Source organism: Diospyros lotus, chromosome 7, assembly GCF_014633365.1.
Source record: "Diospyros lotus cultivar Yz01 chromosome 7, ASM1463336v1, whole genome shotgun sequence".
Classification (NCBI taxonomy): Eukaryota; Viridiplantae; Streptophyta; class Magnoliopsida; order Ericales; family Ebenaceae; genus Diospyros; species Diospyros lotus.
In genome coordinates this window covers 15,525,854-15,540,824 of record NC_068344.1, presented here as the reverse complement: position 1 = coordinate 15,540,824, position 14,971 = coordinate 15,525,854, and positions in this window count along the sequence as shown.

Sequence of the window (14,971 nt, the reverse complement as noted above, 5' to 3'; positions counted from 1 at the left end):
CAAATGGGAGAAGGAGTAATAGAACTTGTAATCCAAAATGGAGAAGAAGTAATAGAACTCGCAATCTAAAATGGAGAAAGAGTAATAGAACTCGCAATCCAAAATGGAGAAAAAGTATACATATACGTCTTTGCTTACTGATATTAATCTGAAAACTATAACAAAGAACTGGAATAATCTGAAAACGAAACTAATATGAACCTGTAATGGAAGGGATTACAAGGAAGATACTTGCCTTATGATATCGATCGAATTAAATGCTTTCAATGAGACCTCCTATGTAAAGCAACCTCTTCAACTCACAGATTTCTTGGCTCTCTGCTCCTCACGCGGTGTGAAGAACACTATGGCTAATGAGCCTTAATATAGATAAAGAAATAGGCCTAGAAGCCCATCTCCCTCTCATTTTATAATTTGGAGTCCTTATTCCTAATTAACTTGGAGACTTCAAACTTAAATCTTCTCACGTATGGATTCCCCCAGTTACATAATATCTTTAAGTAAATAATTTCTAATAATAGGAAATTATTATTTAAAACTCTAGAATTACCTTCATGCCCTTGCATTTAATTTTCACATAATTTAAATGCCTTTAAATGTTATTCCTCTCATTCAAAAAATTCTAAATTGCCACATTAAATAATTAATTGGCAAATTCTCTTAGCTAAGAATTAAATAAATAATTAAATAATTCTTAAATAACTTCTCGGCCCTCTAACTGGTTGTTACAATTTCTCCCCTCCTTAAAAGAATTTGGTCCTCCGAATTCGTACTTGGTTACCCAAACAACGAGGGGTAAAGACACCTCATTTCTTCTTCTAATTCCCATGTCGTCTCTTCTGACGAGTGTCGCTGCCATTGCACCTTTACAAGAGGAATTGATCGGTTCCTCAAAATTTTTTATTTTCGCTCTAAAATACTAATAGACATCTTTTCATAAGACATATCTTCTCTAACTTCAAGAGTCAGAAAATCAATTATGTGCTGAGGATCTAGCACATACTTTCTCAACATTGAGACGTGAAACACATTATGAACATGGGATAACTAGGATGGCAAGGCTAACTCATATGCCAAAGTTCCTATCTGTTTCAAAATCTCAAACAAGCTAATGTAATGGGGACTAAGCTTTCCTGTTACGCCAAACCTTCGAACTCCTTTAATAGGCATGACTCTCAACAAAACATGGTCACCTACCTCAAACTCGAGGTCTCATCGTCGCTTGTCTGCATAGCTTTTCTGTCTATCTTGTGTTGTTTTCATTCTTGCTTTGATAACTCGAATCTTTTCCGACGTCTGTCTAACAATTTCAGGACATAATAAAGCCTTATCACCTATCTCTTCCCAACATATCAGCGATCAACATGATCGCCCATACAAAGCCTCATATGGTGACATTTCAATACTTGAATGGAAACTATTATTGTAGGCAAACTCTACCAAAGGTAGGTGCTCATCCCAACTATCTTGAAAATCTAAAACACAAGCTCTCAACATATCCTCAAGAGTCCTGATAGTCCTCTCTGACTGACCATCTGTCTGTGGATGAAACACTGTACTAAACTTCAATTGAGATCCTAATACATCATGCAAAGCTCTCTAAAAGTGAGAAGTAAAACTAGGATCTTGATTTGTTATAATGCTAGATGGAACACCGTGTAATTTCATGATCTCCTCAATATAAATCCTGACAAATCTATTCAATGGGTAAGTCTTCTTAATAGGTAGAAAATGGGCTGATTTAGTTAAACGGTCGACAATCACCCATATAACATCATAGCCTCTAGTCGTCATGGGTAAACCTATCACAACATTATCCCACTTCCGCTCTAGAATAGGTAATGGAAGTAATAAACCTGTGGGTTTCTGATGTGTCGCTTTAACTTGATGGCATATTGAACATTGTGAAACATATTTGGCTACATTTTTCTTCATACCACTCCACCAATACTGTCACTTTAGGTCATGGTATATCTTCGCAACACCTGGATGAATAGTATATCAGGTCTTGTGCGCTTCATTCAAAATCTGTTGTTTATGATTTCCATCATCGGGTATACAAATATGTCCCTAGAATAAGAGTATACCATCACTCCGTAGAGTATATCCCAAAGGAGAATTTATCGATATCTGCTAAAATCTATGCCACTTCTCATCTTTCGATTGTTGGGTCTTAAGAAGATCAAATAACTTGGGTTGTACTCTCATATAGGCACAACTCATCACTGAACTATCATCTGGGGCTGAAATAGATAAAGCACCCAATTGCTCCAATAACTTCCATTCTTGAACCATCATCGTAGCCATAGAAGCTCCTCGCCTACTCAAAGCATTGGGTACTACGTTAGCCTTACCTAGATGGTATAGAATCTCATAATAGAAATCTTTAAATAGCTCGACCCAACGTCTCTGCCTCATATTCAATTCTTTCTGGGATAGAAGATAATGTAACTCTTTTCATATATATAAATTTCAACTTTCTCTCCATATAAGTAGTGTTGCCATATCTTTAATGCAAATACTATCATTGCTAACTCCAAATCATGAGTAGGGTAATTCACCTCATGTTTTTTCAATTATCTTGAGGCATAGGCATTAACTCAACCCTTTTGCATCAATACGTATCCTAATCCTGAATGAGAGGCATCACTATATACCAAATATTTTTTGCCATTTCTTGGAATGGTTAGAACTGGTGTGGTAGTCAACTTCTGCTTTAATTCTTGAAAAGCACGTTTGCACACTTCATTCCATTCAAACTCTACTCCTTTTCTTGTTAGCTTAGTCATAGGGGAAGATAAACGAGAAAATTCCTCAATGAATTGCCTATAATAGCCTATAAGTCCTAGAAAACTATGTATCTCTGTCACTGTCGTAGGTCTCGGCCAATCTATAACTACTTTAGTCTTGTCTGGATCCACTGAAATACCATCTCTAGACACCACATGGCCTAGAAATCCAATTTGAGTGAGCCAAAACTCACACTTGTTGAACTTGGCGTACAGTTGCTATTCTCTGAGCCTCTGTATTACCAAAGTAAGATGCTCTATATACTCATCCATTTCAGGTTAGTAAACTAGAATATCGTCGATGAAGGAAATAATGAAGTGATCTAGGTACTCACGTAAAACTTGGTTCATCAAATCCATGAAAACAACTGGGACATTTGTCAACCCAAATGGCATCACCACAAACTCGTAGTGTCCATAGCGAGTCCTAAAAGCAGTCTTTTGAATATCATCATCTCTGACTCGCACCTGGTGATATCATGATCTCAAATCTATCTTCGAGAATACCTTAGCTCCTCACAACTGATCTAATAAGTCATTCACTCGAGGTAAGGGGTACTTGTTCTTCACTGTCACTTGGTTCAATTGGTGATAATCAATACATAATCATAAAGATCCATATTTCTTCCTCATGAACAATACTAGTGCGCCCCATTGGGATGAACTGGGTCGAATGAAACCCTTCTCTATTAATTCTTCTAATTGGGCCTTCAACCCCTTTAGCTCATTAGGTGTCATTCGATATGGAGCCTTAGAAATAGGCTGTGTACCAGGTAATAACTCAATAGTAAACTCCACTCCTCTCCGAAGAGGTAATCCTGGTAGCTCATTAGGAAAAACATCTGGGAAATCACGTACCACTGGCACCTCAAACAATCTCTCTTCCTATGCCCCTTTTAGCCATACTGGTAACATATATTTTGCCTGGCTAGGCACTATCCTCCGTGCTTTCTCCCAAACTGATTACATTGTGGATTACTCGCTGCACTATTTCCTAGTCCGATCGTCCACTTTCTCTTCTTATTACTAAATGAGCCTTGAGATGTACTTGCTCCCTTCTTAAATGATTAAAGGATTATACTAGATGAGCTTTGAGATGTACCCAATTAACAAGAAATAATACCAATGATGAATTAAAGGATTATACTTGATTGAATCGCTATTTAATCATGCAAGAACTGCCAAGAAACTCACTGTAACGTATATATATACATACATATCTGCTGGCTGATATAAATTGAAAACTAAACAATGATACTGGATAATTTGGAAATAACTCACAAGAACCTGTAATGGAAGGGATTACAGGTAGAACACTTGCCTTGATCGATCAGATTCAATGATTCGCTAAACCATTTTGCCTATGCAAATACTAATGTTGTTCTTGGCTCTTTGTTCTTCACAAAAATCTCCTCTAGCGGCGTGAGAAGATTATGACTAATAGACTAAATATATATAGGCATCATAAGCCCTAGAAAGCATATCTCAATCTCCTATTCAAACTTGGAGACTCTGAAACCTTCTCCTATTGGGACTAGGAGACTTCAAACCCAAAGCTCTCTCACGTTTGGATATCTCAATCCCTTAATATCTTTTAATAATTAATTTCTAATAAAAGAGATTATTATTAAAACTCTTATAATTACCTCCATGCCCTTACTTCTAATTCCCATAATAATTAAATGGAATTAAATGTTATTCTTTTCCCTTAAAATCTCTAAATTGCCACATTAAAATTAATTAGCAAAATCTCTCAAACAAAATTAAATAAATTTTAGACCCTCTAATGGGTCGTTACAAGAGATGGTCACACTAGGGTCCCCCGTAGTAGCCCGACGAAAGGCTGAGGAACGGTATAAGTAGCATGGGTAGCTTCGCCCCAGTTAGTTATCGTTGTCCTGACACCTCAGCTAGTGGTGTCTAATCCGAGGTGTGCAAGAAGTTTTTCTTTACTTGCTCTATAATCCTTGGCTTTCTATTTTTTAAGCATGTATACGTCAAACAACATTGGTTTTCTCGAGTTAAGAATTTTAGGCCCTAACTCTATGATTGAGAAGCGAAACACTAGCCAACAGGGCGAGGAGAAAAGCTATAGCCAGTGAATGGCATAATACTCTCGCCAAGGAAAAGGTATTGTACCAACCAATCTAGTCTCTCCATATTTGATCTTTTGACTAACATGGCTGGCAGATCTAAGGGAGTGTGCAAGAGCATGGCCAGGTATGGTCTCTCGTAGAAATTATTTTTTTGCCTAATGCATGCCTCCTTGCTTATCTATGTATGCATAGCATGAAGTATGTAAATTAGCAATATGCATCGCTAGAAAATAAAAGACACCATAGGTGTGAGGGTGACTGTGTCGCTTATTCATTCAAAACAATAACATTCTAGAGCAAAGAATACAAAGAAAACCAGAAGAGTAAGGCATGATGTGTTGACGGTCGATTTGGGATGACTAGTTACGGGAGAGCCATTCTCGTAGCTCCAATTAGAGCGTCCTCTAGGTTTTTCTTTAACTCGCTTGGAATGTTGTCTTCCATCTCCTAAATCGCCTCTAGGATGCCCAAAGAAATACTCTTCTCTTGAGCATAAACCGAGTTTGTGACTTAGGAGGGTGGGTAATGTCATTTTTCACCTTCAATTCAAGATACTAGAGTCGTATAGGCGATAGGTCAAAGCATTGACGAGAGTCACCTAAGACAAATTAGTAGACTTGCAAGAGAAACAATTAGGGAGGATGTTAGAACAGCTTGTGAAGGCAGGTTTGATCTGAAACGCGAGCTAAAAACTCCTTTTGAGGATGATGGCCTTGTCCCAAGTATAAATGCTAAGAGCTTCAGGAGCTCTTATAGTGTTGTTAGAAGACTAGAAGATAACAGCTTTCGAAAGAGAGATGGAATAGAGAATGGATCTAATGTGGAAATGTGTTTTGGGATATCTTTAAGTAAGAGAAGAAAAGATAGTGACTGCTGGTCTTTAATGCAAGATAAAATGGAATGTGGTTATAGCATAAATGGAAGTTGTGGAGAAAGCATTGGCATCCATCATGTAATACCCCAAAATTTAAATGTAAAGGATGGATGATGTAATAAAGTGTGTTTTAATGAAAGTCTTGGATTTAAGTGCAAATGGAAATAGTTTAAGGACCTAAATGCAAATAAGAAAGGATAACTTCCTCAACAATAGGAATAATTGTAATTATAAATGCTTATTTAAGAAGCTTTGTGTTGGAGAAATGGGATTGGAAGGATAACCTAAAAGTCTTAAAGCATTAATTACTTACACCCTAAATTCAAAGTAAGAAAGATTTGGAAGAATTCTATTAGTTCTCTAAAAGATGAAGATAAGAAGGGTTGCTTTGCAAGCCACATAAGGGGCAAATGGAGGAATGAGATTGGAAGAATAAAAGCTTTCAAAAGAAGAAAGAATCAAATGGTAAAGTTTTCAAAGTTAGCCATCATTACTAGGGTAGAAAATAGCCAACCTAAGAAGATAAGAGCAATCTTGAAGCTTGGGAATAAAGGACTATAAAAGGGGTAAGAAGGAGGGCCACGTAGAGTAAAAGTGGGAGAGAAAAAAAGCAAAGGGAAGAAGAATTCAAAGAAAGAAAGCAAAAGAAGCCAAACAGGGAGACCAGATTGAGGAAACACCAAAAATGGAGGAGAAACCAAAAAGGTAAGTCATTTTTCTTTTCGTAGTGTCGTAGTACACTGAAAGGGGAGTCCGTAGGTTCAAACGGAAGTCGAATCGGAGTTAAAATGAAGAAGTTACGGCCGTTTTAAACATCGAAAACAGAATCCATAAGAACCAGGGGCTCGGTGCGTGTAACGCACGCACCTGCCGCAGCTGCACGTGAGGGCACGTGGCCACCCTTCTAGTGGGGTATGAGGGCGTGTGGCTAGGCTTCTTGCTCTGTAATTTTTATGGTTTGCTCCTTAAATGATTTCCTACAATCCTATGTAAAAATATTTTAGTTTGGTGACTCGAACTGTATGAAACTGCAACTTAATAAGGCTTAAACTCATAGAATCGGTGGTCCAACAAGAAATACAGCAAGTGTGAGTGGTTCTCTACATCTTTTGCACTTCATATTGATCATCCTTTGATTCATTTGTGTTATATGTGGACATGCTCACTTACTTCCTTTGTTTGGCATGAAATTTTACTTATTTCATCACTTCATGGCATATGGTTGTTTGTGGCAAGCTAGTGGCCGCCATGAGTGACTCACGGAGTCACATATGCGTGTTTTGAGGTGAGCATGGCATGCGCGGGGTGATTGCAACACCCTGGCATGGCTTCCACAAAGGGTGTTTCATTTTTGCATACTTGCATTTTCATATATGAGCTATTCATTTCTTGAGAACATCTCACTTGGATTCTTATAATCTGACTTGGGTTGATGCCCCTGGAACGTTTCATGTTCCAGGTATGTTTGGTGTACCAGGAGCTAAGGAATCGAAGGAGGCGAATGGGAATGAGTTTGTGGATGTTTAAATGCTATTTTGTCATTATATGTAATTTTATTTCAGAAGTGATGTACTTATTCGAAGATTGTACTTTTCTTTTGTTAAGCTAGACTTATATTTTGTCTTAACGAAAGATTTGTGCATATTTTGCTTGCATGGGAACCCTACAAATATTTTGGCAGGTTCGATCCATTGTTTTCACTACTAGGGTTTCCGAACACCTCTTGGACTACTAGGTGTAAACCTACCATATTACTTTAAGGAGGAGGAGGCGTTATAGTTGTATCAGAGCGGGTTTATTATGGTTTTAGGTAAGGTATGATTTGACTGATATTGAGGTTTTTGGTGTGTAACAGGATATGGATCCTAATGACATACGCTAGAGGGCTATCACAGGGTGGTGGACTACAATACTTCAAGGATATGTCATGCAGCCTGCTGGTGCTTTAGGAGCTTTTCTTGACTTAGTTGTTCCAGTTATACAGGAAGTTCCACCAGGCCCGACGCTCCCATACATAGTAGAGCTACAAATAGGTTACTTAGTATCTATACTAACCCCAGCTATGCAAGGACTGGCACATAGGCTTTTAGAGCAAGCCATCTACCCGGACCTTGAGACCTTTGCAGACCATTTGCGTGAGGCGAAGCAGAATCAAGGGATTGAAGATATGCCAATAGAGGCGAATGATCTTGTGGATTTTCCTGAAGAGAGGGAACTCACACCTCCCACTACATCAGAATCTGAGGAAAAGTAGCCTGCCCGGAGTTAGAAAAATTTTGTGGGTTGTAGATATGTGTAATAGAGGTCTAATAGGATATGCTGTTATATATTAATGATGATAGGATAGGCATAACACTTACCCCCTTACTTGCAAGGAATTTTGGATTGTGTAACGGATAGTATAGCAAACTTGGATGACATAGGTGGTAGTGTTTAACAGGGATGTAACAAAATAGTTGTGCATATGTATAACAAGGATATGGTGGTCTAATATGAAGTATAATAGTACTGTGTACATGCACAGAGTATGTAGACCTTTAGGGAATTTAGATAAGATTAGATGGAAGAAAATAGGTGTTAAGAAGGATAGAGTTTGAGAAAGACCTTGTAGATTCTTGGAAGATGCAGGTATCTAAGGACCTAAGGAAAGGTAGTTTGTGAAAAGTGGTTGATTTAACCCTAGGGGAAGTGTTATCTTCTTCGAGAATTTTAGTAGCTTCAATTATGATTTGCATAAGACAAGTTTAGCTACTTTGTTGTATGGATTCAAACATATGATTCTTAAATATTGTTTTTATGAACTTTGTGGATGTTTCAGATGGTGAACACTCATCGATCCCAAACTCTTAGACGAAGGGGTGGTAATTAGGAAGAGGAGACACGACGTCCCCAGGAAGAGGGAGTAGAGTTGTCTCAGGGAAATTCTTCTCAAGGTGGAGATCAGGGAAGTGAGGATCGTATAGATCGGGTGGAGCGAGTTTTGGAACACATGGTCACATATATGCAAGGGACTCGGCCAACGGGTCAAAGTATTCCTTAGGCGCCGGATGCCATCGACCGGTTCCAACGATTAAGTCCCCCTGTTTTTCGGGGAAGGGCAAGCACTGACCCGAGCGAAAGTGAGTATTGGATAGAGCAACTTGAAAAGATTTTTGACTTTATTGGATGTGGAGAAGGGGAGAAAGTAGTTTGTGCCACTTTCATGCTTCGAGATGAGGCGGACCATTGGTGGCGAACGATGCAAAGGACTTTGCCTGGCCCTATGAGACAAGGTATGCCAGTTGTCACATGGACTCAATTTAAGGAATTATTTTACACTAAGTATTTCCCTTTATGCAAAAAGTTGGAAAAAAGCTGAGAATTTATGAATTTGAAACAGACTGGAGATATGTCAGTCGCCCAGTATGAAGATAGTTTTTCCCGATTAATTAAGTACATGCTTGTTTATAATTTGGATGAAGAGGCAAAATCTTAGAAATTTCTTGACGGGTTAAGACTTGAGATACAGCTGGCATTGTGTTCCTTAGGGGCCCGTACTTATTCAGAGGTTATTATGCAAGCTTTAACTGTTGAAAGTAACCTTGTTCAAGTGAATGCTTTAAAGACAGAAGTGCAGGAACCCGAGGACAAGAACGCGGGAAGGAAGCATCACTTAGGAGTCTGAGGAGGAAACTTTAAGCCTAAGAGTAGGTGTCCCAAGTGTCAGAAGTTCCATCCTGGAAGGGCATGTCAAACCGGATTCAAGGATGCAATTCATGTGGAAGAAGTGACCACTTAGCCCGTGATTGTCCCAAGGGACCCAAGTGTTTTAACTGTCAGAAGACCGGTCATCTTTCAAGGGACTGTCCACAGAGGAAGCAAGTCGAACAAGCGGGTGTAAGCAGAGGAGGCTAAGAATCGCGACGAGGCCAGGTGTATCATCTGACGAGGGAGGATGCTGACGCAAGCCCGTCAGTCATACAAGGTACACTGATCTTTCTTAACACACCTGTGCGAGTGTTAATTGATCCTGGATCGACACATTTATTCATTTCACATGCATTGATACAAAGTTTGAATTTGGAATTGGAGGAATTGGAGTGACCTATGCTTGTAGCTACTCCTTTAGGGAAGCAAGTAAAAACTAGCATGGGATATAGAGAAGGAAGGGTTGAGTTGGGTGATAGTGAATTTGCACTTGAACTCACGTCATTAGAAATCCAAGATTTTGATATAATTCTTGGAATGGATTTTTTGTCCAAATATAAGGCCAGAATTGATTGTCAGACAAAAATAGTAGAACTTCAAAATAACCAAGGAAGTTGGGAAAAATTTCGAGGACAAGAGAGTGATAAAAAGATTAAGTGGATCACGGCCCTCAAAGCTATCAAAATGCTTGAGAATGGAGCTTATGGGTACTTGGCAGGGGTGCAAGTAGAAAATAAGAAAATGGAACTTGAGGAGACACCAGTAGTTAATGAATTTTCTGATGTGTTTCCCGAAGATTTACCTAGGTTACCCCCTCCAAGGGAAATTGAATTTTCTATAGAGGTTGTACCAGGAACAAATCCCATATTCATATCTTCGTATAGAATGGCCCCGGCAGAACTAAAGGAGCTTAGAAGTCAGTTGTAGGATCTTTTGGACAAGGGATTTATTCAACCCAGTACCTCACCTTGGGGAGCACCTGTGTTGTATGTTAAAAAGAAAGACGAAAGTCTAAGGATGTGTATTGACTATAGGTAGCTAAACAAAGTGATTATTAAAAATAAGTATCCTCTCCCTAGGATTGATGAATTGTTTGATCAGTTACAGGGTGCTAAGATATTTTCCAAAATTGATTTGAGGTCTGGTTATTATCAGTTGAGGATTAAGAAGGAGGATATTCCAAATATTACCTCTAGATCCCGATATGGACACTATGAGTACCTCATGATGCCTTTTGGATTGACTAATGCACCTGCAATCTTTATGGATTTAATGAACCGGGTGTTCAAACCATATTTGGATCAATTTGTGATTGTGTTTATTGATGACATTCTAATTTATTCTGCTAGTAGAAAGGAGCATGAGCAACATTTGTGGATTGTCTTGGAAACCTTGCGGAAGCACCAGTTATATGCTAAGTTTTCAAAATGTGAGTTTTGGTTAAGTCAAGTTGCTTTCCTTGGTCATGTCATACCTGGAGAAGGAATAGCAGTAGATCCCTCAAAGGTCGAAGCAATAAAAAGCTGGTCACAACCTAAAACAGTAAATGAGGTACGAAGTTTCCTGGGTTTAGTTGGCTACTATAGGAAATTTGTTGAAGGATTTTCTCGCCTTGCTCTACCTTTGACTCAATTAACATGGAAGGGAATTAAATTTGAATGGAATGAGATGTGTGACAATAGTCTTAAGAAACTTAAGGAGAGATTAACCTCTACTCCGGTATTAGCGATGCTTGATGATACAGAAGGATTTACAGTTTATACTGACTCCTCGAAGACTGGGCTAGGGTGTGTTCTTATGCAGAATGGAAGAGTGATAGCCTATGGGTCTCGGCAGTTGAAAAAGCATGAACAGCATTACCCTACCCATGATTTGGAGCTTGCAGCAGTTGTGTTTGCCTTGAAACTCTGACTGCATTATTTGTATGGAGAGAAATTTGAGGTCTTCACGGATCATAAAAGCTTGAAGTATCTGTTCTCCCAGAAAGACCTGAACATGAGGCAGCGGCGGTGGATGGAGTTTCTGAAGGATTATGATTGTTCGCTTCAGTACCATCCCGGGAAGGCAGATGTTGTGGCCGATGCATTGAGTAGAAAAGAGCCTGCCTTGATGGCCAGTCTGATGACTCGAGAATGGGAATTGATGGAAGCTTTTGGCCAATTGGCGGTAAATGTAATTCCTAAAGGAACTTCTATTTATGTCGTTGGCCTAATGGTTCATTCTCAACTGTTAGAGCAGGTTCGGCAAGCCACTAAGGAAGACCCGTGACTGAAACTGTGGGTTGACGACCAAGGGCGGGTCAAGAATCCTAGTTTTAGCTTCTCAGATGGCATACTGTGATTTGCCAACAGAGTTTATGTACCTAGGGTACGGGAGTTAAGGCAAACTATACTAGACGAAGCTCATAGAGACAAATATATGATTCATCCTGGTGCTACGAAAATGTACAGGGAATTAAAAGGTGTATATTGGTGGCCGGGAATGAAAAAGGATGTGGCGCGACAAGTGGCTCGGTGTGATACTTGTCAAAGAAATAAAATTGAGCACCAAAGACCAGCTGGAAAGCTGCAACCTCTAGAAATTCCTAAGTGGAAGTGGGAGCATATTACTATGGACTTCGTAATAGGATTACCAAAAGGACCCTCGGGGAATGACGCGATTTGGGTGATTGTGGACAGATTGACAAAGTCTGCTCACTTCTTGTCAATGAAGATAGGACAGCCAGTTAGCAAACTAGCTCAACTATACATAAAGGAAATTGTCAGACTACATGGAGTACTAGTTAGCATTGTCTCTGACAGAGATCCAAGATTTACCTCTTGATTTTGGAGAAGCTTGCAAGAGCGACTGGGAACATGCTTGCAAATGAGTACTGCATACCATCCATAAACAGATGGCCAGTCGGAATGAACCATCCAAACCTTGGAAGACATGCTGAGAGCATGTGTAATTGACTTTTCAAAGGGATGGGAAGAACACTTGCCTTTAATTGAGTTCGCATTTAATAATAGTTTCCATAGCAGTATCAGAATAGCCCTCTACGAAGCTCTCTATGGTCGGAAATGTAGAACTCCTCTATGCTGGACGGAAGTAGGAGAAGGGTGAATAACAGGACCTGAAATTGTACAACAGACAAATGAGAAAATTAAGATAATCCGAGAACATATCAGAATGGCTTAGAGTAGACAAAAGTCTTATGCGGACCATAGGAGAAGGGACTTAGAGTTTCAACCTGGCGATAAGGTATATTTAAAGGTCATACCTTCTCAAGTAATATCCCAAAGAAAGAAGAAAGGGAAGTTGAGCCCTAGATATATTGGACCATATGAGATCTTGAAGCGAGTCGAGGTAGTTGCTTACCGTTTGGCATTATCTCTGACAATGTCCAACATACATAATGTTTTCCATATCTCTCGACTTTGGAAGCACGAGCCTGACCCTACTCAGAAGATTCCTATTGAGGTTATCGAGCTATAAGAAGATTTAACCTATCTTGAAGAACCAGTCAAAATTTTGGATACAAAGGAACAAGTGCTAAGGAACAAGATAATACCACTAGTGAAAGTCCTGTGGAGACATCACAACGTTGAGGAAGCTACTTGGGAAAGGGAAGAAGAGATTCGGCAAAACTATCCAAACCTATTTGACTTTATGGAGACTTAAAGAAATTTTGGGGACGAAATTTATTTTAAGGGGGGGAGGATGTAATACCCCAAAATTTAAATGTAAAAGATGGATGATGTAATAAAGTGTGTTTTAATGAAAGTCTTGGATTTAAGTGCAAATGGTAATAGTTTAAGGACCTAAACACAAATAAGAAAGGATAACTTCTCCAACAATAGGAATAATTGTAATTATAAATGCTTATTTAAGAAGCTTTGTGTTGGAGAAATGGGATTGGAAGGATAACCTAAAAGTCTTAAAGCATTAATTACTTACACCCTAAATTCAAAGTAAGAAAGATTTGGAAGAATTCTATTGGTTCTCTAAAAGATGAAGATAAGAAGGGTTGCTTTACAAGCCACGTAAAGGGAAAATGGAGGAATGAGATTGGAAGAATAAAAGCTTTCAAAAGAAGAAAGAATCAAATGGTAAAGTTTTCAAAGTTAGCCATCATTACTAGGGTAGAAAATAGCCAACCTAAGAAGATAAGAGAAATCTTGAATCTTGGGGATAAAGGACTATAAAAGGGGTAAGAAGGAGGGCCACGTAGAGTAAAAGTGGGAGAGAAAAAAAGCAAACAGAAGAAGAATTCAAAGAAAGAAAGCAAAAGAAGCCAAACAGGGAGACCGGATTGAGGAAACACCAAAAACGGAGGAGAAACCAAAAAGGTAAGTCATTTTTCTTTTCGTAGTGTCTTAGTACACTGAAAGGGGAGTCCATAGGTTCAAACGGAAGTCGAATCAGAGTTAAAATGAAGAAGTTACGGCTGTTTTAAACATCGAAAACAGAATCCATAAGAACCAGGGGCTCGATGCATGTAACGCACGCACCTGTCGCAGCTGCACGTGAGGGCACGTGGCCACCCTTCTAGTGGGGTATGAGGGCGCATGGCTAGGCTTCTTGCTCTGTAATTTTTATGGTTTGCTCCTTAAATGATTTCCTACAATCCTATGTAAAAATATTTTAGTTTGGTGACTCGAACTGTATGAAACTGCAACTTAATAAGGCTTAAACTCATAGAATCGGTGGTCCAACAAGAAATACAGCAAGTGTGAGTGGTTCTCTACATCTTTTGCACTTCATATTGATCATCCTTTGATTCATTTGTGTTATATGTGGACATGCTCACTTACTTCCTTTGTTTGGCATGAAATTTTACTTATTTCATCACTTCATGGCATATGGTTGTTTGTGGCAAGCTAGTGGCCGCCATGAGTGACTCACGGAGTCACATATGCGTGTTTTGAGGTGAGCATGGCATGCGCGGGGTGATTGCAACACCCTGGCATGGCTTCCACAAAGGGTGTTTCATTTTTGCATACTTGCATTTTCATATATGAGCTATTCATTTCTTGAGAACATCTCACTTGGATTCTTGTAATCTGACTTGAGTTGATGCCCCTGGAACATTCTGTGTTCCAGGTATGTTTGGTGTACCAGAAGCTAAGGAAGTGAAGGAGGCGAATGGAAATGAGTCTGTGGATGTTTAAATGCTATTTTGTCATTATATGTAATTTTATTTAAGAAGTGATGTACTTATTCAAAGATTATACTTTTCTTTTGTTAAGCTAGACTTATATTTTGTCTTAATGAAAGATTTGTGCATATTTAGCTTGCATGGGAACCCTACAAATATTTCGGCAGGTTCGATCCATTATTTTCGCTGCTAGGGTTTCCTAACGCCTCTTAGACTACTAGGTGTAAACCTACCATATTACGTTAAGGAGGAGGAGGCGTTACACATCACCCATGTAATTGGTTTAAATCAGGGAGAATAGCTGAAGATGGACAGCTTTTACACAACGACGGGGTCGAAGTAGAACATATGGACAGTCATATTTCACCAAGTGTTATGATAAAAT